Source organism: Meles meles, chromosome X (genome assembly GCF_922984935.1).
Source record: "Meles meles chromosome X, mMelMel3.1 paternal haplotype, whole genome shotgun sequence".
NCBI lineage: Eukaryota > Metazoa > Chordata > Mammalia > Carnivora > Mustelidae > Meles > Meles meles.
In genome coordinates, this window is record NC_060087.1 from 124521373 (window position 1) to 124547491 (window position 26119).

The window sequence follows — 26119 nt, forward strand, 5'->3', positions numbered from 1 at the left end:
GTGTCACTAAAAAGAAAAAAAAAAGAAATTTATTATTAACCAGAAGCAAGAGTTAAAAGAGCTAAAGGAACGGGGTTGATGGTTGAGAGATGAAAAGCAAGGGAATGTTGCTTTTCATCTTAAGCCGATAATATTGGTGGTGAATGGACTGGATTAGAGTCAAGAAGACCAATCGGGGCTACTGTAACTGTTTAGCCATGAAAGGAAGGTCTTGAGGGAGAACATTGGCTGCGAGTATAAAAGAGATGACTTTGAGAGAACCTACTAGTGGGCGACAATCACTCCAGTGTTTCCAGATCGAGGGACTTTATTTGTTTAAGATTTTATTTATTTAGGGTCCCTTGGGTGGCTCAGTCCTTAAGCATCTGCCTTCCGCTCAGGTCATGATCCTGGAGTCGTGGGATGGAGCCCTGCGTCAGGCTCCCTGCTCTGCGGGAAGCCTGCTTCTTCCTTCCCCACTCTCCCTGCTTGTGTTCCCTCTCTCGCTGTGTCTCTCTGTCAAATAAATAAAATCTTTTAAAGATTTTATTTATTGGGGAACCTGGGTGGCTCAGTTGGTTGGGCAACTGCCTTCGGCTCAGGTCATGATCCCGGAGTCCTGGGATTGAGTCCCTCATCGGGCTCCTTGCTCCATGGGGACTCTGCTTCTCCCTCTGACCTTCTCCCCTCTTATGCTTTCTCACTCTCTGTCTCAGATAAATAAATAAAATCTTTAAAAAAAGATTTTATTTATTTATCTGAGACAGAGAGAGAGCATGAGCGGGGTTGAGGGGCACAGGGAGAGAGAGAAACAGACTCCCTGTAGAGCAAGGAGCCCCATGCAGGACTCAATCCCATGGGGGACTCAATCCCAGGACCCTGGGATCATGACCTGAACCAGAGGCAGAGGCTTAACCCACCGAGCCACTCAGAAGCCCCCAGATCAAGAGCTTTTAATTAAGAAGTAAGATTTCTGCGCAGTAGTGTTTGTTTTCTGTTTACGTGCAACCCTCTTTTGCAAATACAAAAATTGCTACATCAGTGGAGGAGACCTCATTGGTCTTTTTTAATTACTGATATTTTCCAGTATATGGCTCACATGCAAAAGTGTCAGGTTGTACAAATTCAAAAATTTCATGGGTACCTATAGCTCAACCGCTCTGAGTAGAATGGGGAAATAGAAAGAGAATGATTTGACAGACTGTTGTACAAGGAGACTTTTTCTGGTGGTGGGCAGACTGGATAAAATCAGGGTGGCTTTTATCTATGTATCCAAAACTAATCTGCGTTCAACAGACCGACAGTAAAGCAACAGTAGGAAAACTGATGGTGTTGTGACGTTCTTGTGCTCAAACTAAATACCGCAGCTTACCTCTGTAGTTACGATATTTAGAAAGGACATCACCAGAAAAGATGGGGACATAAATCACCACAGAAAGCTATGGCATTGGCTTTTGGCAGGAGCGAGAAAGAAGTCCCACAGAGCACCCACTGAGCTCCAAGAGAAGCTGATTGAAAGGCCAGTAGCTCAGACGATGATTATGTAATCAGATAGGTTACCCGATAATGTGTGCCAAGTGCTTAGAAGCTCCTTAAACTAGAATAGTTAACAAGGTTGACTTCTTTCTGTCTGATGGGTAAGGCCTGAAGTACATTCCCCCAACAGATGATATTTAAAAGATATAAAGAGAAATCTGGGCTTGGAGTTTTTAAAAAATGCACTGAGCATACATCTACTTGTCTTTCCTCCCAAGATCCTCTGGAAATCATCGAAAAGATTTTGGGGTGGGGGCGCAGAAGAAGCCATCATAGTGCTAGAGGAACCAGAAAGGCAGCGGGCAGGAGCCTGGCATGTCTGAGGAATGGTGGGTTGTGGAGAGAGGGTAGAATGCACACGACATGGAACTGAGAAGGAAACACCAGAGAGCACAGGCCGAAAGAAGTAGCCATGCGGACAACTCCTACAGAGCCGGGTACCTGGGGAATGGTGTAGCCAGCCTGCCCCTCGGTTCTAGTCCTCCCCCCATTCTGCCCAGAGTGCCCTGGGCAGGGCTCGGGGGTCAGAATTTGCAGGTTTGGAGAGGGAGGTGGTTTGCCCCGGTGAGGGCCCTTGGTGTCTATGTGAGGGCCTGACAGAGAAGCAGAGCGGGAGGTCACTCTGAATCTCCGTATGAAACACTCCGGGACAGAAAGAAAGAAAAAGACCAAACCAAACTATAAAGAGCTCCGCTCAGAAGTGCAATATACCAAGACCCCCACTTCCATCTCCCCCTCCCCCAAGTAAGACCCCCCTTTCTTTTGACACTTGTGGGCATTGCACTGGTCAGCAGAGTCTTTGAAAAAAAAAAAAACAAGCAAAACAGATGGGCGATTTTAAAAGCTCTGTAAGAATTGAGGCACTTAACTAGCTAAGAGGAGGCTGAGACTTGGACAGAGCGGCCTAGGACTTGATCTGGAGAGTCCTTCTCGGTTCACGTCCCCTGTAACAGACAGCACTCCTTACCTCTCGATGAGGAGGCCCTTTCTCCTTCCCTTTGCCATCAAGAATCTCAAGAGTGCCCTTTAAACATGTGATCATATAAAGGAGAATTCTTATTCCTGCTCAAAATGTGGTTTGAAAAGCACTGTGCCCAAGAATTCCTCTTACAATCTCCTGATAATGAACGTGACCCAGTGATCCCCCCTCCCCCCCACCGACCTGCGCCCCCGCCCGGAAGCCCACTCTATTTCTGGAAATGCACATAAAGGGCAACGCAGGGAAACTCAATCCAATTTTTTTCCCCTTGAAGATAAGGAGTTCCGTAATCAGGAGTTACCTGTCACGGCGCACACAAATGTTGGCAGCTCAGGGTGTGAACCCCAAGGCTTTCTTCTCTCCTCTCTGTCGGCGTTCCTCTAGGGAGTGCACACTTCTCCAGGGAGCACAGGGGCGGCTGGGTGTTGAGATTTGATAGATAAAGAGAGCTTGTGGTTATTTATAAAATCTACTTGTATAAAATAGCTTCTGACGTGCTTGAGCGTGTGTATTTCCTGTGAGTTTTGCTTCTGCAGCTGTAACTTAGCGTAAAAGCTGGAAAGCCGCACAGCGCCCAGGCGGCGGCGGCATGCAAGGTCAGCGAGCAACCGATAGCCCTGTTTCTCCATGAAACTTTGCATACAAATAATTAAGTGCCTCGGGATTAATCTGCAGAGCCAAGGAGAGAAGTTTCACTCCGGCCATGACTGGGGACTGCTTTATGGGATGGGATGGGATTGAAACAGGACCTTACACAGCGAGCAGACGGTACTCTCTTGAACCCAGCAGTCAGCTGGAAATGCCCACAGCATTCTTTAGTCACAAGCATATCCAACACTCACTCATCTTCATCCTTTGAAGGTAAATTTTCAGAAAAATCCAGATGTCATTAGAAGGGAAATCTGTTTTTAAAAAGTGAATGATTGGGGCGCCTGGGTGGCTCAGTGGGTTAAAGCTTCTGCCATCGGTTCAGGTCATGATCCCAGGGCCCTGGGATCGAGCACCACATTGGGCTCCCTGCTCCATGGGGATCTGCTTCTCCCTCTCCTTCTGCCTGCTGCTCTGCATGCTTGTACTCTCTATCTCTCTGTCAAATAAATAAATAAAATCTTTTTTTAAAAAAGTGAATGATCTCTTCCAGTCCCGTCCATGTTGCTACAAAAGTTGGGTATTCATCCTTTCTGATGGAGGCATAATACTCCATCGTGTATATGGAGCACATCTTCCTTATCCATTCATCCGTTGAAGGGCATCTTGGTTCTTTCCACAGTTTGGAGACCGTAGCCATTGCTGCTATAAACTTTGGGGTACAGATGACCCTTCTTTTCACTACATCTGTATCTTTGGGGTAAGTGCCCAGTAGTGCAATTGCAGAGTCATAGGGAAGCTCTATTTTTAATTTCTTGAGGAATCTCCACACTGTTCTCCAAAGTGGCTGCACCAACTTGCATTCCCACCAACAGTATAAGAGGGTTCCCCTTTCTCCACATCCTCTCCAATACATGTTGTTTCCTGTCTTGCTAATTTTGGCCATTCTAACTGGTGTAAGGTGATATCTCAATGTGGTTTTAATTTGAATCTTCCTGATGACTAGTGATGATGAACATTTTTTCACGTGTCTGATAGCCATTTGTATGTCTTCACTGGAGAAGACATACATTATGCTGAGTGAAATAAGTCAAGCAGAGAGAGTCAATTATCATATGGTTTCACTTATTTGTGGAGCATAAGGAATAACATGGAGGACATGGGGAGATGGAGAGTAGAAGGGTGTTGAGGGAAATTGGAAGGGGAGATGAACCATGAGAGACTATGGACTATGAAAAACAATCTGAGGGTTTTGAAGGGGCGGGGGGTGGGAGGTCAGGGGAGCCTGGTGGTGGGTATTACGTAGGGCATGTATTGCATGGAGCCCCTGGGTGTGGTGCATAAACAATGAATTCTGGAACACTGAAAAGAAATAAATTTTAAAAAGTGAATGATCAACCTAGGTATATTCTTTAAGTCTAAAGCTATATCTGGGGGCACCTGGGTGGCTCAGTCATTGGGCACCTACCTTCAGCTCAGATCATGATCCCAGAGTCCTGGGATCAAGCCCTGCATTGGGCTCCCTGCTCAGTAGTGAGCCTGCTTGTCCCTCTCCCTCTGCTGCTCTCCCTGCTTGTGCTCGCTCTCTCTCTCTCTCTCTGTCAAATAAATAAATAAAATAAATAAATAAATAAAATCTTAAAAGGAAAAAAGCAGTACCTGGTGAGAAAATAACAAAATTCATCTGTTCCTGGAAAAATAGCTAGGAAGGCGATTCCAAATTACACTGGTTCAGCCTCACCAGAATCGGTATACAGTGGCCACAAGGAATAAAACAGAAAGGATTGCCATGCTGGGTGCAAAGTGGCCCTTGTCGGTTGCATCTCCAGAGGACAAAAACACATTATGGGACCTTACTGATCACCTGCGAGCAAGGGCGATAGACTCATTAGGAAGGAGGGCTCTGGGAATGCTGGCAGGCAAGGGAGGGAGGCAGAATGTACGTAGAGCACTGGGAACAGGACAACACTCACTTATCACAGATAAAATCCGAAAAGATTTATGGAAAATTTAACACCGTTACAGGCTGAGAATGATTCTAGGTGGAAAAAAACAAAAACAAAAACGGGAAACAGTTGTATAGAGTGTGACTTCAACTATAATAAATATTCGATGTGGAAAATCTGTGTCTGTCTGAGAGAAAGAGATGCTTGCAAGTCTGCCGCATTTCACAAGGACTCCCACCATCGTACAAACTGGCGGTGAGCCCCAGATGCCCAAGAAGACCGGGCCGAAATGCTAACTGGGGGGGGGGGGGTTTACACACAGGAAAGAAAGAAGACTGTACCTCACACCTAGGGAACAGAAGGGTGCCGCAGATGTTTCTCTCCACGAGTGCCTTGTGCGTGTCAAGCTCTTTGGCCCTCTGACATAGGATTGCTGAAGGTCTGGCCAAATACTTTCAGTGGCTATGGAAATGTTTCCTCCTGCCTTTATTGAGTCGTGGTGATGGGGGAAATTAAATAGATCAAGCTGTGAACATCAGGGATGAACTACGAGCGTAGAATGACAGCTCAGTTTCTTGAATTAAAAAGTCTCATTATTGGGTTGTCATATTCCGGGAAGAAATGCCAAATGCTTAAGTGAACCTGCCTAGAGTTACACTGCAAACCATTAAGAAGAAATTAAGTAGAGGTGCCCAGCAAATCTGCAGCTATTTTGGTTGATGTCCACTATTTTTAAGTACAAATACTAACTGAATTTTATTTTCACTTCAATATTTAGAGTTTGAAAAATGTCTTCAAATTAGATTCTCTTGATCTCCACTCCTTTCTCCCTGGCTACTGTGGTAAACACTGTTGGATTCCTACCCAATAGCCTGACCTTTCCCTTCTTCCTTGCCAGCACAACCCAGATTTTGTTCAACCTCCTCTGAATTATAATTTCTTTCCCCATACTTGGGTGATGAGTTCTGATTGGACTTTCTAAGCCAAGCATTCCTCTCGGTAAATGCTTGGTTTGGCCGGGGCAAGTGATGTAATTCTGGCCAAGGAGACTTGAGGGGAAATCTGCCGGAAGCTTCTGGGAAGGTTTTCTTTGTTCTTAAAAAGGAATATATGAGAGATGCAGACTCTTGTTTTGAGAATTAAATGAGCGAATATATATTGCTTAGAACAGTGACTGGCAGACAGTCAATAACTGGCCCATAATAACTCAGTAATTCTTAGGTATCCAGAGCGGACACCTAGGACTCCAAGATGGCGTCACCCATACCCGTGAAGGAGAGGAAGCTCGTGGCTGTGAAACTAGGAGAGCTGCCAAGCTGGATACTGATGAGGGATTTCACCCCTAAAGGCACTGCCGGAGTGTTTCAAAGAGGTCACTGTGGGTATTACAAGTATGTCAATGTGAAGAAAGGGGGCGTCGCTGGTGCTGGCAGCTTCTGTGCTTTTCAACTATCGCCATTGTTACAAGGAACTCAAACATGAGCAGCTACTTCCTGGCCGTGACCTTTGCCTGGCACCCTTGAATCCTTTCATAACCTCACTGAGAATTAACTTCCAATAAAAGATGACTGGTAAAAACAATTGTTAGGTATCAGTGTTGTTTTGTTGCCGTTGCTGTTATTGTAAATGTGTGGCACCCTGGAGTGGCCAGGATCCCCTGGATGTGGTAGTAGATGTGAACACTGCATTTCTTTTTTTTTTTTTTTAAAGATGTTATTTATTTATTTGACAGAGAGAAATCATAAGAGAGGCAGGCAGAGAGAGAGGAAGGGAAGCAGGCTCTCCGCTGAGCAGAGAGCCCGATGTGGGACTCGATCCCAGGACCCTGAGACCATGACCTGAGCTGAAGGCAGCGGCTTAACCCACTGAGCCACCCAGGCGCCCCTGAACACTGCATTTCTATCCATGTAGTGAGACACTAACCCACAATGGAGGCACATGGCCACAGAAAGTGTTTTGACAATAGCTAGGAAAACAAAGCTCTTCAAGCAAGAATTTTTCAACCGAAACATGCAGAAGCTGGCTCAGAGCTAACAGGACATAGATGTGGAGCAACAGTATTTATCGCACTGTAGCCATAGAGAGAGCTCTGATGCTCCCTCAGTAGGAAGAAAGAATAATCTCATAGAACTTGTATTTATTTTTCTTTATTCTCCATTTGCTACCTCACTCCAACCCCCCAAGCCAAATCTTTCCACATCTATAATTTATGTATTATGTATTGGTCGCATGGTAATAACAAGAATATTAGAGCTGAAATCATAAAATAATATATTCTGGAAAATGACTTCAAATTTAATGAAGAAACATTTCAATTTCCAGATAATATTTATTTTCCTTCACTTATCTCTAATGTGACTACTAAAGAAAATGTTTAGAAATACTGGCATATACAGGACACAAATGTCATTTCCTTTCCAAACTCTTAGGCAAGATATTAAAGCATAACAAGTACGGATATTAAGTATTCTAGTTTTATATCTCTCAAGCATATATTTCAAAAATGCTACTTAATGGTTACAAAACTCATTAATGGGCAAAAAAAATGTTCAGCACCATAAAATAATGTCACACTAGTCCATGATGGGTAAGATCAAACTTACATTAAAATATTAAGAAATTACATATACATTTATCTTGGCATTTGGAAACTTGTACCTCTCTTCACTTTTTAATGAAAAAAAAGTAAATAAACTTTTCATTAGAGCGATGGTAGCAGTGCTGTTCTTGGGGTTCCATTTTCCACCAGGTAGCAGATTGGTCCAGATGATGCTAGGAAGGGTCTGAACCAATTCCAATTGCTATCTACATACTAGGTGTTAGAATATTGGCCTGGCACTTTCCCTATAGTCTTGAACAAGGCTTCCTCCACAACTGTGCCTCAGTTTCCACTTCTATAAGATAAGATGCTGAACCTCAAAGTGTCTTCCAGATCGGAAATTTGAAAACTCTCTTCACGAACTGGCAGAGACCACTACTATGTGTTCACACAATTTCATTTTTCTCCAGCACACGCAGGAAGACTACATCTTCTAGTCCTCCCTTACATGTAGGTGGGACCACATGACCCAGTTCTGGCCAATGGAGTGTGGCGGAAGTGAAACACATCACTTCCAGGCCTGGCCCCTACACTGCTCCATGCAATTTCCCACATTCTCCCTCTCTCTCTCTCCACTGCAGGGGAGGGAGTGAAGCAATCCGAGATGATGGAAGAAGCCCAGTCTTCAAGTTCATGGACGGCAGCAGAGCTGCTCAAGAGAACTTCCGAAACAGAAACATCTGCATCAGATTTTATGCAAGTGTGAAATAAGCCCAAACTAGGTTAAGATATCACAAATTCCGTGTCGTATGCTGCTGCCAAAATGAGCATTAGCTTGACTAATACAAACACATATACATACAGAACACACAGAGTCGGATCTACTGTCACAAACACTGACAGCAAAAGCCTGAACACTGGGGGCGTCTGGGTGGCTCAGTGGGTTAAAGCCTCTGCCTTCGGCTCAGGTCATGATCCCAGGGTCCTGGGATGCAGCCCCGCATTGGACTCTCTGCTCAGTGGGGAGCCTTCTTCCTCCTCTCTCTCTGCCTGCCTCTCTGCCTGCTTGTGATCTCTGTCTGTCAAATAAATAAATAACATCTTAAAAAAAAAGAATTAAAATAAAAAGCCTGAACACTGGTCTAAGTACCTCCCCTGGCTGAAACTTCTGATATTGTTAAGTCCAACAAGGCTCTGGGAATAAATAAAAGCAAGGTGGTAACATAAATGCAAAACATAATAATGGAGCTATCAAGAAATTTTTTAAAAGCTTTCTATGTTGTAAATCTTATAAATTTGAATGAAAATGCATACAATCCAAGTATTTTCTGTTTTAAAACTGTGTGCCCTTGGGTTTAATAATGCAAATTGTCAATGTCACAATATGTACATATGTCAAATCGACACTCTGTACATCTCAAACTTACACAATGTTATATTCAAGAAAGCTGGGAAAATATAATGTATATTGTCTTAAAATATAACTACAGTCCAAACATGGGATTTGTAAATAAGTTTTTACAGACCATAGACTTAAAAATTGCAAGCTCTGAAAAATATTTCCTACAAATATGCTTTTCAGAGGTATTCTTGCATACATGAGGATTCAGAATATTAGTTTTTTTGTGTCCTCCCTACTTTTTATGAATTTAAATACGATATTCTGCCTTAAGGGTGTTTAGAAGTACTATCTCACATCATTTGTGACCACTATAAATATTAAAGTCTACAAAAACTTTTGTTTAAACAACACTTTATAATCTTAATCGATAATGTTTATATAAGAGGAAATAGAAAAAAATCAGAAATAAAGTTGACAAGTTGACTACTATTTACTGTATGAAATAACATTTCAACCACTCAGAGACTAACCCTTAAACATGAACAAAGTCCAAGGGGTGCCTGGCTGGCTCAGTTCATAGAGCATGTGACTCTTGATCTTGGGGTTGTGAGTTCAAGCCCCACACAGGGTCTAGAGCTTACTTTTAAAAAATTAATTAAGTGCAAAGTTCAGGGATGAGTAAATGGTGATTTATTGTACTTTCTCTATACATAGTTTTGTGCATATTTGAACATTTGGGGGCAAATTGTTAAAGGGCGTGGGGCAGAATTTAGGTCCAGGTCCAAATCCCCAGATCCTGTAAATACGTTAGGTTATGTGGCAAAGGGAATTAAGGCTGCTGATCACCTGATCTTGAGATGGGACGATTATCCTGGATTATCTGGGCAGATCCAATGTCAACACAAAGGTCCTAGTAAGAACAACGAGGCAGGAGAGCAAGCCAAGGAACACGGGTGGCCTCTGGAAGCTGGAGAGGCAAGGAATGGCTTCTGGGCTAGCACCTCCAAAGGAATGCAGCAGTGAAAGCCATTTCAGACTTCCGACCTACAGAACTGTACAGTACTAACTGTACAATAATAACTCCGTGCTCTTTAAGCCACTAAGTTTGTCGCAAATGTGTTACATCAGCAATGGAAAATGGTCACCAGGAGAGACATGCGTCCTCCCTGCTTTCTCCTTCCCATCTGCAGAGGGGCACTGTAATGGCCCCGGGAAGACGTCCACATTCTAATCCCCAGAAACCGTATGTTCTGTTACACAGCAAGGAGGAATTAAAGTCGTTCAATCAACTGACCTTGAGATGAGGAGATTATGCTGGATTATCTGGAGGGGCCCAATGTCATCAGAAGAGTCCTTAAAGCTGAAAAGAGAGGCAGAAGAGAGGTTTCCAAAACGGAGGAAGTTGCCATGAGCTGAGAAATGTGGACAGCCGACGTCTTGACTGTAGCCCAGTGAGACCCATCTCAGACTTGAGACTTTCCGGAGGACGTTCACTCTCTGTTGTGTGAAGCAACCCCATTCACAGTCATCCATTACGGCAGCATTAGAAAACAAATACTCCCCAAATTCTTGCTGACTATCTCTCTGCACTTAGCACTGTGACAGTCACCCAGAGAGATGCCAGAATGGTTTGGTCCCGCCTTTGAGTCGTTTGCCATCTGCTTGACGAATACCTACGGGTAAGAAAAGATGATGCCGAAGTAAGCAATATGGAGAATAAGGGCTCCTCAAACTCCATGCTGTCACAGAGAAAAGAATCCCTGAGCGTGGCAACAAAAACCATCTATTAGCCCACATTCTTCTGGCCTCTTAAGAAACCCTTTCAGCCCCAAAACACCGCCTGCAGGATTCATCTCTCCCGTCACTCATTCCCTCTTTGCAGCGCAGCCCTCCTTGCTTTTGGGCTGATACCCCCATTTACCCTCTCCACATCCTTGCAGTTTGTCTCGCGCGTGGGAACCTAGCTGTGGGAACTGCAGTTCCTCGTCTAAGATGGGCAGAGATAATAGCAATATCCGACAGAGTCATTGACGGTGAGGTTAAATAAGACGCTGTAAGTCAAGAGCTTAGCGTGGTGGCTGGGGAGCCCTGGCTCAAAGCGCGGGATGGTTATCATTCTCAGGGGCCGGGCACAGCCTGACCATGAGTGGAGCGATTATCCCTGGAAAGCCTTTTTTTCCAAGTTAGTTATTAATAGCACCCCTCTTCACTCACAAAAACGTCCCCAAATGGCACCTTCATCATAAGGAATGAGGCAAGAAGCCAACTGGTAGAATTCACTGATCAGATCAGCATGGACAGGAGAGCTGATTTACAGTAAAACATCTGGCTCAGGCTTCTTGCATCTTCCCTGCCTAAGGAACAGGATCGGTGCTAGGACCAGAGATGAGACCGAGTCCCTGGAACAGGCCAAAGGTATGGAAAAGTCTACGGACAGAAGACTTCAGAGATATGTTCTGTTTCTCCTCTCCTTGAACAATTTCTTCTTCATCCTCCCTTATCCGGGGAGAGCACGGGGATTAGAAAGAGCCAATTCTCCTGCCATTTGATTATTTCAAGCAGGCATTTTTGTCTGTCTCCCTGGAAAGAACAAAGTCAAATCCTTTTGATATCGAATTGCCTCGATGCTTTAAAGCTCCAGAGCTGTGATTATGGTCTGAAAATAGCTCTTGACATAAAACAAAGATTAAAAATTCAGGTGAGTTTAAAGATGGGCTCTCCTTAGTTCTGAGGAGGCTAAAACCAGGGTTATTCCAAACAACAATTTATTACAAGCATAAGATAAGGAGCTGTGCGTGAACATTCCTGCTTTATAACAGCTTTCCCTTCAGAATGACCTCTTTCAATCTTTACATTCATGATTTTGTATGAATATGGATATGTGTAGTTAAATTTATATGTAAATACACACACATATGTGTGTATGTGTATATATATTTATATGTATATGAAAAAGAAGAGTGTCTGTAGGTATTGACATGGAAAAATGCCAATATCTGTGCTGAATTGTAGAAAACAAGCATACAAAATAAAAATATGGAATATCTACATCTGCATATGCTCAATAAAGAATCTGAAAGAATATTTCTTGGGGGGCAAGAAAGAGAGGGTCGGTGGCAGGCGGGTCAATTTTCCATTTTACTGTATTGTCAGTGGGCTTCTCTATCATTTTATTTTTTCTAACTAGAACCATGTGTTCCTTTTGTACTTAAAATATTAAAGCCAAAGTTATCATTTTGATTTTTAAGCATAGTTAGTTTTCAAAAGCATGAAAATATACATTTCATAGACAAATGGTGAGACCACAAGGCCAAGGTTTCTTTTCTTTTTATTTGAGCTTAGGTGACACACAATGTTACACTAGTTTCAGGTGCACAACACGGTGATGCAACAAGTGTGTAAGGTGATGCTGTTGTCGCCACAGCTCCCGTCTGTCCCCACAAAGCACCATGACAATTTCACTGACTATACTCACTATTGTCCGCCTTCCATCCGCATGACTTACTCAGTCCAGAACTGGAAGCCTGTATCTCCCACTTCCTTTCACCCATCTCAGAAGGCCAAGGTTTTTCTTAAATATTTATTTATCAATTTATTTGAGAGAGAGAGAGAGCTCATGGGAGCAGGGGGAGGGGTAGAGGAAAAGGAAGAGAGACAAGCAGACTCTATGCTCAGGGTCAAGTCCCATGTGGGGCTTGATCCCAGGACTCTGAGATCATGACCTAAGCTGAAACCAAGAGTTTGATGCTTAGCCGTTAGAGAGGGGCAGAGGAAAAGAGAGAAGTAGACTCCCCATCAAGCAGGGAGCCCGATACAGGGTTTGATCCCAAGAGCCTGGGTGGCTCAGAAGGCCAAGGTTTTAATGTGACATTATATGTTAACTAGAGACCAAGTAACTGAGGGGGAACAAACAGCTCTTGAAAGTATAACAGCCCCATCTTCCTACCTTGTAATCAGAAAACCCACTCCTTTCTTAAAACACATAGAGGTGTGGCAGATGGAATGCTGAAACACCCCTTTGGTGTGTAAACCCTGTATAATCCTCTCCCCTGAGTGTGGTCAGGACCTATAAATAGGATGGGATTTCTTTAATATGAGTATGAGTATGCTATGTACATGGCAAATGCAAAGGAATTTTGCAGATGTTATTGAGGTCCCTATTAAGTTGCCTTTAATTTAATCAAAAGGGAGGTTTTCCCTAGGTGGGCCTGACCCAATCAGTTGAGTCCTTTAAAACTGGGACTAGGGGGAGTGCCTGGGTGGCTCAGTTCATTGAGCATCAGACTCCTCTGGTCCAATTTCAGCTCTTGTCGTGGTCTCAGGGTCATGGGATCGAGCCCCACATCTGGCTCCATGCTCAGCATGCAAGTCTGCTTGTCCCTCTCTGCTTCTCCCCCTCCTCGTGTGCACACACTCTCTCTCTAAAATAAATAAATAAATATAACCTTTTAAATAAGTAAATAAATAAGCAAAACTGGGACTAGAATTCAGATACCAGAGGGGCAGCGGCAGATACTTTCCCAGTGAAGAAGCAAATTGCCATGTTATGTAGAAGGTCACGTGGGGGGGGCGCCTGGGTGACTCAGCTGGTTAAAGCCTCTGCCTTCGGCTCAGGTCATGATCCCAGGGTTCTGGGATTGAGCCCCGCGTCGGGCTCTCTGCTTAGCTGGGAGCCTACTTCCTCCTCTTTCTCTCTCTGCCTGCCTCTCTGCCTACTTTAATCTCTATCTGTCAAATAAATAAATCTTTAAAAAAAAAAAAGAAGGTCACATGGGAGGGAACAGCAGGCCGACTGAAAGGCAGGCCGACTGGTGCTGAGAACCTCGTTTCTACAGCTTCAAAAAGCTGAATTTTGCCAATAACCAACAAGCTCAGAAGAGGGTATCAAGCCTCGGATAATGCGGAAGCCCTGGCTGACGCCTTGATTGCCCCCTGGTGGGATTGCATGGGTACTCAGCTAAGCCTAGCCTGGACTTCCAAACCATATGAGCTGCGAGTTGCCAATTTTGGTAGCTGGCTACATAGCAATTTGGTAGTGACTTCCGATTGCTCAGAAGCGTTCCAGGGTGCACACTGCCTGGATCGTGGTTGATATATTCAGCTACACATCCCCTCAACCACCTCTTATCAAAATGACTAGGAGGAGGAACACCCAACAGAGGAAGAATTCAGAGACTGTGCCCTCTCCATCAGAACTATTGGATATGGACATAAACAGTATGTCCAAAAGGGAATTCAGGCTAACAACTATCCAGCCAATGGCTAGGTTGGACAAAACCATTAGTGACAACATGGAATCTCTAAGGGCAGAAGTGAAAGCTACCCAGGAAGAAGTTCAAAATGTTATCAATGAGTTCCAATCTAATCTAAATACTCTAACAGCTAGGGTAACAGATGTAGAAGATAGAATTAGTGATCTAGAGAACAAACTGATAGAGAAAAGGGATGAGGAGGAGGCCTGGAACAAACAGCTTAGAAGCCATGACAACAGAATTAGGGAAATAGATGATGCCATGAAATGTTCCAACATCAGAATTATTGGGATCCCTGAGGGTGAAGAGAAAGAAAGAAGACTAGAAGGTATAGTGGAACAAATTCTCCATGAAAATTTTCCCAGTCTGGGGAATGGAATCAGCATTTGTGTCCTAGAGGTAGAAGGGACACCCCCCAAGATAAACGAATCTACCAAGATCTCAGGCACTTGATTATAAGACTAATGAATCATAATTTTAGACAAGGGCTTTTGAGACCAACTAGGGGGAAGAGATTCCTTATGTACAGAGGAAGGTCCATCAGAATAATGTCAGACCTGTCGACAGAAACCTGGCAAGCCAGAAAGGGCTAGCAAGACATATTCAGGGCACTAAATGAGAAGAACATGCAGCCAAGAATATTTTATCCATCAAGGTTGACATTCAAAATGGATGGAAATGTAAAGAGCTTCCAAGACCCGCAAGGTTTAAAAGAGTATGTGACCGCCAAGCCAGTACTACAAGAAATATTAAGGGGGTTTCTATAAAAGAAGAAAGAACCCAAGAGTGTCATAGAACAGAAATTTACAGAGACAATCTATAGAAACAAGGACTTCACAGGCAACATGATATGTTGTTGACAAAACATATTGTTTTGTTGATGTCAACAAAAACATATCTTTCAATAATCACTCTCAATGTGAATGGCCTAAATGCTTGCATCAAATGGCACAGGGTTGCACATTGGATAAAACAACAGGACCCATCAATATATTGTCTACAAGAGACCCATTTGATACCTGAGGATATGCCCAGGCTGAAAGTGAAGGGATGGAGAAGCATCTTTCATGCCAAAGGACCTCAAAAGAAAGCTGGGATAGTGATTCTTATATCAGATATATTAGATTTTAACTTAAGACTGTAGTCAGAGGTAAAGAAGGACACTACATCATTCTTAAAGGGTCTGTCCACCAAGATCTAACAATTGTAAATATTTATGCCCCCAATATGGGAACAGCCAACTACGTAAGCCAACTGTTAATCAAGATAAAGAGTCATATTAATATGAATACATTAATAGTAGGGGATCTTAACGCACCACTCTCAGTAATAGATCATCCAAGCAGAAAATCAATAAGGAAACAAGAGCATTGAATGGCACATTGGACCAGATGGACCTCATAGATATATACAGAACATTCTACCCTAAAACAACAGAATACTCATTCTTCTCCAGTGCACATGGAACTTTCTCCAGAACAGACCACATACTGGGTTACAAATCAGGGCTCAACCAATACCAAAAGACTGATATTATTCCCTGCATATTCTCAGATCACAATGCTTTGAAACTAGAACTCAACCCCAAGAAAAAGTTTGGAAGGAATTCAAACACTTGGAAGCTAAAGACCATCCTGCTCAAGAATGTTTGGGTCAACCAGGAGATCAAAGAAGAACTTAAACAATTCATGTAAACCAATGAGAATGAAGATACTTCGGTCCAAAACCTATGGGATATGGAAAAGGTGGTCCTAAGGGGAAAATACATAGCCATTCAAGCCTCCCTCAAAAAACTGAAAAATCCAAAATACACCAGCTCTCTCTACACCTTAAAGAACTGGAGAATCAACAACAAATTAAACCAACTCCATGCACAGGAAGGGAAATAATGAAGATTAGAGCAGAGATCAATGAGATAGAAACCAGAGATTCAGTAGAACACATCAATGAAACTAGAAGCTGGTTTTTTGAAAGAATCAATAACATTGATAAACCACTGGCCAAACTAAACCAAATAGAAGAGAGAGGACCCAGATTAATAAAATTATGAATGAAAAGGGAGAGATCACGACTAACATCAAGGAAATAGAAACAATCATCAGAAAATTATTTTCAACAGTTATATGCCAGTAAGTTAACCAACCTAGACAAAATGGATGCATTCCTTGAAACCTATAAACTTCCAAAACTGAATCAGGAAGAAATGGACAACCTGAGTAGAGGAATAGGAAACCAGTATAGGGACTAAGCCCAGTACAGGGCCCAGCATTCAAAACTAGCCTCCACTTCTTGCTTTTGCAAAATTTCTTCTAGTCCTCTTGGCTCTATCCTGAAGCCACTTTCTCTGTAAGGACTTAGAAGCATGCAGGCCCCTCCCCCCTGCTTGCTTGCCTCATTACCCCAGCAAGAGATAGTGCAGAGGAATGGTTAAATACATGGACGGTAGGCCAGCACTGTCCACCAGAAAGTTCTGCGATGCTGGAACTGTTTGATCTGTGCTAGCCACTGCGGTAGCCCCCAGCGTCCTTTGGCTATTGACCCGAGATGTGGTTAGTGCAACTGAGAAAGCTGCCGCATTGGCCAGTGCATTTCTATTTATTTTTAAAGATTTTATTTATTTGTTTGCGAGAGAAACCACGAGTCGGGAAGGAGGGGCAAAGAGAGAAGCTAGGACCCTGCTGAGGAGGGAGCCCAACCAATCTCAGAACCCCAAGACCATGACCTGAGCCCAAGGCAGACACTTAACCGACTAAACCCCCCAGGCACCCTCAGTGCATGTCTAGAGTCAGACGCTTCTCAGCTACAGGGCCTAGCACAAGCTCCTCCACCTGTCTGTGTCTCTGTTTTCCCATCATTTGATCTATCTCAAAGGCTGCTTGTGAGCATTCCAGGAGTTATTGCTTGTGAAGTCCTCAAAAGAGTGCCTTGTATCTAGTTATTTTTCTTTTCCACTCTTCCAAAGATCCTGGCACTGAATATTGCAAGATTGAGGGAGCTTTAGTTCTTTGTTTCCAGTTAAAATCTATTTGTCCAGTTAGAGACACATGGGCCCAATAATACAGCCGAATACATGTCAGCTTCTCTAAAAGATAAATAAATAAATAAATAAATAAATAAATAAATAAAAGACACCCAATAAGTATTTGTTGATGTTTGTATAAGGCCTTGACTTCGAGAAGGAAAAGACAGAGACAAGGCCCAGAGATACTGGTAATGCATTTCTTCTGTAGCTAATATGTCACTAGGCTCAAGTCACACAGCATCTTAAAAAATACATGACCAAAACAGAAAAACTCATACTGCCAAGAGTCTAGCTGTCAAGACCTGAGAGAGAGGAGGAAGTTAGAATCCTGGACTGAGAAGTTGGTAAAGGAGAGGATGGCAGTGACCCAGGGACATGCTCCCCCAGACCAAGCCCAGCCCATAATACATCCAGAGAGTGTGGTATCACACGCAGCGGGCACTGGGGGGCTTCCCAGAGGACAAAGATGCAGCCTCTTTCCCTGGAGTTGAAGGTTAGTAGGTCCAAAGTGGCTTTGACCCTTTCCACCCCAGGATGCTGACTGCTGTAAGCTCCAGAAGCAGCCACAAGACTCACTGGAAACTAGTCATGTTAAGATGTAGACCTGAACGCCAAAGTCCAACCCCCAGCCTGCTTCATTCCTGCCTTAGGCACAGCCTGACAGTCTTTGGTCTGCCAACCCTGCCCAGAATTGCCTTTGGGATCATTTCTGAATCTGCCAAATCATTTTAAACTGCTTCACTTCCTGCCTGCAAACAAGCTTTTGGTTTGATTGCGATTGGGACCTGTGCCCCTCCCAGATCTGTGTAGGACTACAGCCCTGGCTAAGCCCCATCCACACTGTGACTCGTCTTGTCTCCAGGCAGCCTGACTCCCCACTCTCTCTCCTTTGAAGCCTCATAGACTTGACAGGTTGCACTGTTGTTCTCCTACACTCTATCTACCTACGTAGGACTCCAGGGGCTTCCTCAGAAATTACTTAATGGAAAGTTAGGAGGTACAGGGGTCAGGAGAGTGATCAGAAGACCATAGCATCCCTTTCTCAAATCAAACCAAGTCACTAGCTCAATGCCATGCCACTGCACATATGATAAAGCGACAAAAAGTTCCCCCAACGGGCTCGCTTAAGGTCACACTCTACTCCTTGTAATCAACCAAATCTGCTTTTTGAATGGCTATAAATATTCCTCCTAATTTTAGAAAAGGCCAATCGACCTTTACTGCCAGGCATTTCCGCTTCCGCTTGAGCACACTTCAGCAGATCATCTTGGGCTGTCTGGCTGGTTAAAGAAGAGCGGAGAAACGTGTTCGACCCTCTACAGTGAAACAGTAGTAAACCAGCTAAGAAAAAATTAAGAAAAGCTGCAGACTCAGCAACTGCAATATTGGTCACCATTAAGAGCTTCCCTGACTTTATTATCCATTACTAATGGAGCCTTTTATTTTATTTTTTACAGCCTTTTACTTTTGCGGCATTTTTTCGTTATTAAATCTGTATACGGTGTCCTGTCATTGGAGAGCATGGCAATAACACTAAAATCATGAAGTTCATGAGTAAGTAGCACTCACTTTCGGTCGTTTAATACCAGAATATCAAACACAATATTCTCGTTGTTATTCTGCATCGTGATTCAAAACAAAATACAGCTGACCCCTGAAGAACATGGGGGCTTCACATGGTGTGTCAACACCCCAAAGGCATTCAAAACTCCATGTGTAACTTCTGTCTCCCCCAAAACAGTAAGTACTAATAGGCAGCTGTCCACCAGAAGTCTTGCTGATAACATAAACAATGACCCCAGATCTTGTATGTTCTATGTATTATATGCTGTACTCTTGAGAGAAGGTAAGCAAGACAAAAGAAAATGTTATTAAGAAAATCACATGGAAGAGAAAATGCATTTACAGTACTTTACTGTATCGATTGAAGAAAACGATACGAGGGGACATGCGGTTCAAATCTGTGTTGTTCAAAGTTCAACTGCATCCAATCGTAAAATAAAATAAGAGTTTAGTTTGACTCTAAGCTATAAAGATGTTTCCCTTTCCTACTTTCAGCAAAATTACTATTTTTTAAAGACTCTGGAATTGCAGAAATATTCCACATTCCTCCTAGAAATGAATCCTATTGATAAGTAATTCTGACAAAGTTGTATTGTAACCTGACTACCAAAACGTCACCAATTCGTATGAACTACAAGGAAGTGCAGTATGAACTAATGAGAAAGGGTAAATACAAATTTCCAGTATTTCTATGCATTTTCCTTTTCTGGTAAAAATAATATGCTGCTTTTCAGATGTTGTGAACAATCAAGGAGATTGTGTGTATCGACTGTCTTCTACTTAGGGACTAGAATTTAGTGGGCATTGAAGAGAAATGGCTGTAATATTGGGAAACCCTAGTGCCCTTTTAGCCCTCCAGGAATCCCATTTCTTGACTATCTAAAGAAAATGCCTTGAGATGTCACCCCAGGTTACCACTAGTAATAGTGGCCGTCTGTGTATTTCAGATGATTCCTGGGGACCATGTGTCTCCCCTGCTTGTTCCTTGTGACATTTGGCTCCAATCCGCAGCCTCCTTCTTCGTTCGGGCCACTGCTGACTTCAGTCCATCTAGTTACCACCAAGAGGAACTGCTCCAGTCTTCACAAACCTCTGTCTGAGGGGCGCCTGGCAGGCTCAGTGACTCTTGATCTCGGGGTCTTGAGTTCAAGCCCCAAGCTGGGTGTAGAGATTACTTAAATAAATGAATAAATTAAAAAAAAAAACAAACCTCTGTCTGAATCCAGAAGCAAGACCCCTCCCTCCTCCTCTCCCCAGGGCAGTACTAACACAAAACTAAACCCAAGTTGTAGTAGTCAACCCATTACGCCGGGAATGGGAATTTCATCAGAACGTTACAAGGCAGAAAAGGACAATTCAGTCCACCAAATTCATGGGACACACCCCGATATGGAGGGTCTCTGATAGGTCAGCTGCCAGAGTTTCTTCTCCCATCATCTCTCTCTCCCCCCTGTTCGCAGGTTTTGTTCCAGAAGTGGAAATCCCCTGACATCCATGAGGGTTTAATCTGCCTTCTCCCTCCATCCTCCACCAAAAGTAAATGTTTGCGTTATTCGAATAAGTTAGCATTCCACTCTGAATTATTTACACTTAGAACTTCCAATATCACAGGACGAAGAATAAGTACTTAGCTTACTTCTGCATGTCAACAGTGTTCCCAATTAATCCCTTCCAGAAGGGAGAGAAAGACCACCTAACTTCAAATCCAAAGGGACATTCCCGCTTTACTCTTCCGGCCCTGGGGAAGCAATTCCTGCAATTCCTGAGGTTCAATCTTGGAGCACCTCACCACAAAATGAGTAACACTAATAATGTCTTGTCAGACTATTTTTTTTAAGATTTTGTTTTTAAATAATCCCTACACCCAACGTGGGGCTTGAACTATCAACACCGAGATCAAGAGTTGCATGATCTAGGGACAGAGGCCGCCAGGCCCCCCACTGCCAGACTGTTTTAGTAAATGGATTTTTAAAAATAATTGAAAGTTAGTACATTAACTGTTTCTATGCAAATAGGAAGCTGCCGACTTTCAATCAGAAAGCAGTTGGTTTCTAAAGTAAGCTAACAATTACCTTGCAGATTTGTTTAGGGGCTTTTTTTTTTTTTTTTTTTTTGATAGTACAAAGATAAACTTCAGCCTAGCCTGCATTCAAATGATCAAAAAAAAAAAAAATCCAAGTGATGAGCTTTTTGCCAAACTATAAAGACAGGCTTCATTTCTGACTAATGCTAATTTCACCGTCCAGAGCGATTATATTTAAATATGGTCACAGGATTCTCGAACAGACAAAGATCTCAGTCTTGAGCTTGTCCTGCTGTTCCATAGAAGAGAAAGGCTTGGTCTTGAGAGAGAGCTGCTAAGGTTTACAGCTACTGCATGGCACTGTACCAGCAGGTAGAGATACTTACTAGTAAATGGCAAGATTGTAAGGATGATATTGCTTTAGTTAAATGTATCTGTTTGGATTAGTGTCACCTGACTCTAGAAGTCTAATTCTCACATTAAAGAAAAAGCCCATAGGTAAACAGTTGGGGGCTGTTATGATGGTTCCACTTGGCCCTTAGGGACCTAAGTCCCTTCCAGGGACCTGTTCCTCTATCCTAGAGAACCATAGTCTTTATGGTCCAAGATGACTGCAGAACAGAACAAAGCATAGAGGCTGCTTTTAGGCAAACAGCCTTGAGCGATGGGTTGTAGAAAGGGGTCAGCGAGCCCCTTGCTGAATACAAACAGGCCCATCAGGAGACCCACCTCAAAATATCCATAGGCCCTCACTGAACCACGGACTACTTACAACCAGACATAGTGACCAACAAAGAGAGACGCCATATGCCACCAGACCTCCTCATCTCTCCCCTTTAAAAACAGCCTCCACTCACTGGCTCCTAGCAGACAGCCTCCCCTCTGCTCTCCTGCCCACTGCTCCCCATGCTGAATCCTCTCCCCGCCTATGCCACCAGCCTCCGCCCGATCATCACCCCCTTTTGGGGGCCCCCACCAATCAGACACACTTAGACACCACGCAGAGTAGGGCAGAATGAGGCCACCCACTGTCCCTTTTCAGGAGGCTTCCGGGAACTCCCGGATGACACTTCCGCTCTTCTTAGCCAGAACTCGGTCCCAGAGTCGTGCTTAGCTACAAAGACGTGGGGTAATGATAGTCTTTATTCTGGCACAGGCTGGAATGAAAATCTGGCTTCTTTGACTAAGTAAGCAATGGAGAACAGACACAGAAAGGCTGCAGTAGCTTTTGCTTGTCTTAAGGTCTGTCTGAAGACTTCTGGGGACAACTTTATATTTAAAAAGAATGACAGTCACTTCTATTACCAGTGACTCCAGGATTCAGGGAAATGACATGCCCATCTGGGGTCTGGTTTCTTGGCCTATTATACCACACCCAGCAGAAATGTGAGCTTAAATCGAAGCCACATTGACTACGGAGAACCAGACAGGTCGGGGTATTTTTAGCTAACCCATGGCGCAGACTTGCCAGAAGCCTCTTTGTGTGAAGGACGGAGGAGATTCCTGGCAGAGAATTCACCTTAAAGAAAGTCACTTATTTGTTGTTTTCATTCCATTCATTCACTCAACAAGCATTACTGAGTATATGCTATATTCCTGTCACTGCCCATACAAACGTTCAGCCAATGGGGGAGGCCACCATTTTCGATAAGTAAACACAGAGGGGTGTCTGTCTGGCTTGTCAACAGAACATATGACTCTTGATCTCAGGGTCCTGAGTTCCAGCCCTACTTTGAGCCCAGAGCTTACTTTAAAAAAAGTAAACAGTGAATAAAATAACTAAATACATGGTCAGAAATAGCATAAGGTGCCCTGCAGAAAAAGAAACCTGGAGTCTGCACTATGGAAGGAAAATCAGAGCCCTCTCAGAACACTGAAGACGAGACAAGTAAAGGTGTTCGCAACAAGGATGTGGCTTGTTCCTATTGGTGATTAAAAAAAAATGGAAACAACTTAGATGTCTATCAATCGGGAAATAGGTAAATCTAATTTGATACATTTATATGATGACTATTAATTCACAGTTAAGCTGAATCAAAGGATTCCTATGCATCAACACGGAAAGTTTAAAAAATGTTAAATCAGGAAAGTGAAGAATAACATGTATGGTGGTTTTGTTTTTTTTTCACAAAATAAGCCTATATATTGTTCATGGATGAATACATAAATATACATAAATATATACACACGTATATGTAAAGATACACAAAAGGGACCAGAAATACACACATCAATGTGGTGCCTGTGGGCAGAGGAGAAAGGGATGAGACGTCATCTGAATCTTCACATATTTATGTTTATATTAATATCGTTTGGATTTGCTTTAGGTCTTTTTTCCATCATCCATTTTGGTGGCAGGAACAAAGGTGTTTGCTATGGTATTCTCTATATGTTCTGCTCTTATCTCTCTGTCTCTGTCTCTCTCCCTCTCTCCCACAAACCAGGTGAAGCTACATTGGGAGCATTGGTCTCCCTATGACAAACATTATCCCCTCATAATACTTCTAAACTCAGTTACTTTTGATATATCGGGCATTTTCTGAGTGAACAAGGAGTGCATACAATGTATGACCGAGCAGCATTCACCTGGAGGAAGCATCAAACATAGTATTTCTTCTGCCTTTGAAGTTGTAAAAAGAGTTTCAGTTTTGACAAACTATGAGCCAAATCATGCTGTTCACTTAGATAAAGGATAGCAATGGGCATTTTTTCCCTCCCAATTAAGGAATAAAGAATCAGGGTAGGTGATAGTGTCCCATAAACAGTGCATTGGAGTAGAGACATCTGGTATTGTGAGATCGAATTACTGTAGAAAGCACGGGGGTGTAGTCCAACACGCCTATAACAGCGGCTTCAATTTTTTGATTGTCTATTGTTGGAAATTTGGGAGTGATAGCTGTTTGCTCCTTTATTTTTTAAGAATTTTTAAAAAGATTTTATTTATTTATTTATTTGACAGGCAGAGATCACAAGTAGGCAGAAAGGGAGGCACAGAGAGAGAGAGGGAAGCAGGCTCCCTGCTGAGCAGAGAGCCCCATGCGGGGCTTGATCCCGGGACCCTGAGATCATGACCTGAGCTGAAGGCAGAGACTTAACCCACTGAGCCACCCAGGTGCCCCTTTTTAAGAGTTTTTAAAATTTTTTTAAAAGATTTATTTCTCTGAGAGAAAAAGAGAGAGTGGCAGGGAGGGGTAGACGGAGAGGAAGAGAATCTCAAGCAGACTCCCCACTGAGCACTGTGCCTGTGCAGAGCTCAGTACTGGGACCCTGAGATCTTGACCTGAATCAAAACTAGGAGTCGGACACTTAACCCACTGAGCCACCCAAGCACCCCAACAATGTTTTATTTTTAAGTAAGGTCTACACCCAACATGGGACTTGAACTTACAACCCTGAGATCAAGAGTCACATGCTCTACCTACTGAGCCTGCCCGATGCCCCACACGGTTCTCTCCTTCAGTTCGCACCCTCTGAGAAGTAAACAAAAGCATCAGGTTCGTGGAGATGAAAATATCAGCTTCATACTATTAACCTTGAATTCAATAAGTTAGTGAGGTCTATGGCCACAGTCAATTCAATTGAATTCAGCCACCCAATTCCAGGCAGTGCTAGCCATATTCTACAGGTAAGTAGACCTGAAAGAGAGAGAACACAAAAGGCACCAAGCTAAGTTTATTCAGATTCTTTACTCAAAGTCACTTGCAAGGTCACTTCTCTTTTGGGGGCTGAAAGAGAGAGAGTGAGAGAGCCAGCACGAGCGCCCACAAATCCGCTCTTCTTCTTCTTGGCAAAAAGATGTTATTCCTTACTCTATGGACCAAGCTAACGAGACCAGAAGGAGAACATGGTTCCCCCTTCACCTCCTAAATATCAGGCACGATATGAAAAATTTTGTATCTGTTTTCTGTTTCTCACAACACTCACAAAATCAGCAGAATTGCCCAGACTTTACAAAAGAGGAAAGCGGGACTCAGAGAATTTAAGTAACCTGCCCATATGCACGCTTCCGGTTAGGTGGCCAAGCTGGGATTCCCACCTAGCTTTGTAAGGCTCCAAAGCCCATCTCCACGCTTCATACCCTGAAGTCACCTGATTCCCCTTGAAAATATTTATAGTAATACAGATGAAGAACGAAATGCCACTAGTCCTACCAACTTTCTTGGATAATTGGTACTTGTCAATCATACACATCTGATGCGGTATTAGAAGATTGCAAATGAAATGTCCCTTCACAAAAATTTATTGTTTAATTTCAAGTTAATTCACCTTTGGAACTCTGAGAGGTTAACCCCCATTCTGCCTTGGGTGTGTACACACAGTACCTATTAGCAATTAAAATGAGTTACAAATGTGTCAGGAAGAGATCCTCTCTGAAATCCAGGTCAGGTTACTTGAAATGGATATATATCTTCCACTCCTAAATGTTAATTAGATGTTCTATTTTATCTTCAAAGTTTCGAGCAGAAATTTTCTTGAAGTTGACACTTATAGGTCAAGAGAGTTTCAAGCCCTCACGTAGCATCCTCAGCGCCGCCCTCCCCACACCCCCCCCCCCCCCGTGCCAAAGCCTTTTCCGAAGGGTTTCTATAACTTTACTCAAAATCTTGAAGAAGAAAGCAAAAGACAAAAGAAAAACTATTATGGACATGGGTCTCCCTGCAAAGTCTTCATAACGATTCGGCTGACCCAGGAAAGGATAACATGAAAACTAAGCTACTTCAGATTCCATTAAATTTGAGATTTTAGCATCAATATGCTGATAAGAAAGGAAATCTTTTCAAACTCAACAGCAAGGTCTGTGTTCTTTTTTTCCCTTCAATTCAATAAGTACTTATCGAGCATTTTATTCCATTTTGTATAGTTTATCACCCAAAGCACAAATAGCAATAATCTTGCAGTCAAAAGAGTTTGAAATAAAATGTTGTCTCTTCATGTGGCTGACCAATAAGCCGCTTCTTACAGGCCTACTGTAACATGGTTCGTGAGCAAAGTGTATTTGCTGCGTTAAATTTTAAAGCTGATTGTCACTGAAAAAAATTTTTTTTAACTAAAGTAGCAGGGGCACCTGGGTGGCTCAGCCGGTTAAGCGTCTGCCTCTGGCTCAGGTCATGATCCCAGGGTCCTGGGATCTAGTCCTACACCCGGCTCCCTCCTCAGCCTGCCTCTCTCTCGCCCCTTACCTACCCTATTGGTGTGCACTCTTGTGCACATTCTCTCTCTCTCTCTCTCTCTCTCTCTCTCTCTCTCTCTCGGCTAGAATTGACCCTGCAATTTGCATCAAAGTCCCTGGAGAATCCTATACAAACACCATTCCCTGGCTGCACCTTCAGAGAAGTCCATTCAGGGAGTC

The 26119-nt window shown here is 43.2% G+C and overlaps 1 pseudogene; it reads left to right on the forward strand.

Moving 5' to 3' along the window:
* The first annotated feature begins 6279 nt into the window (after positions 1-6279).
* On the forward strand, positions 6280-6589 carry LOC123934772 (annotated as a pseudogene).
* The last annotated feature ends 19530 nt before the right edge of the window (positions 6590-26119 follow it).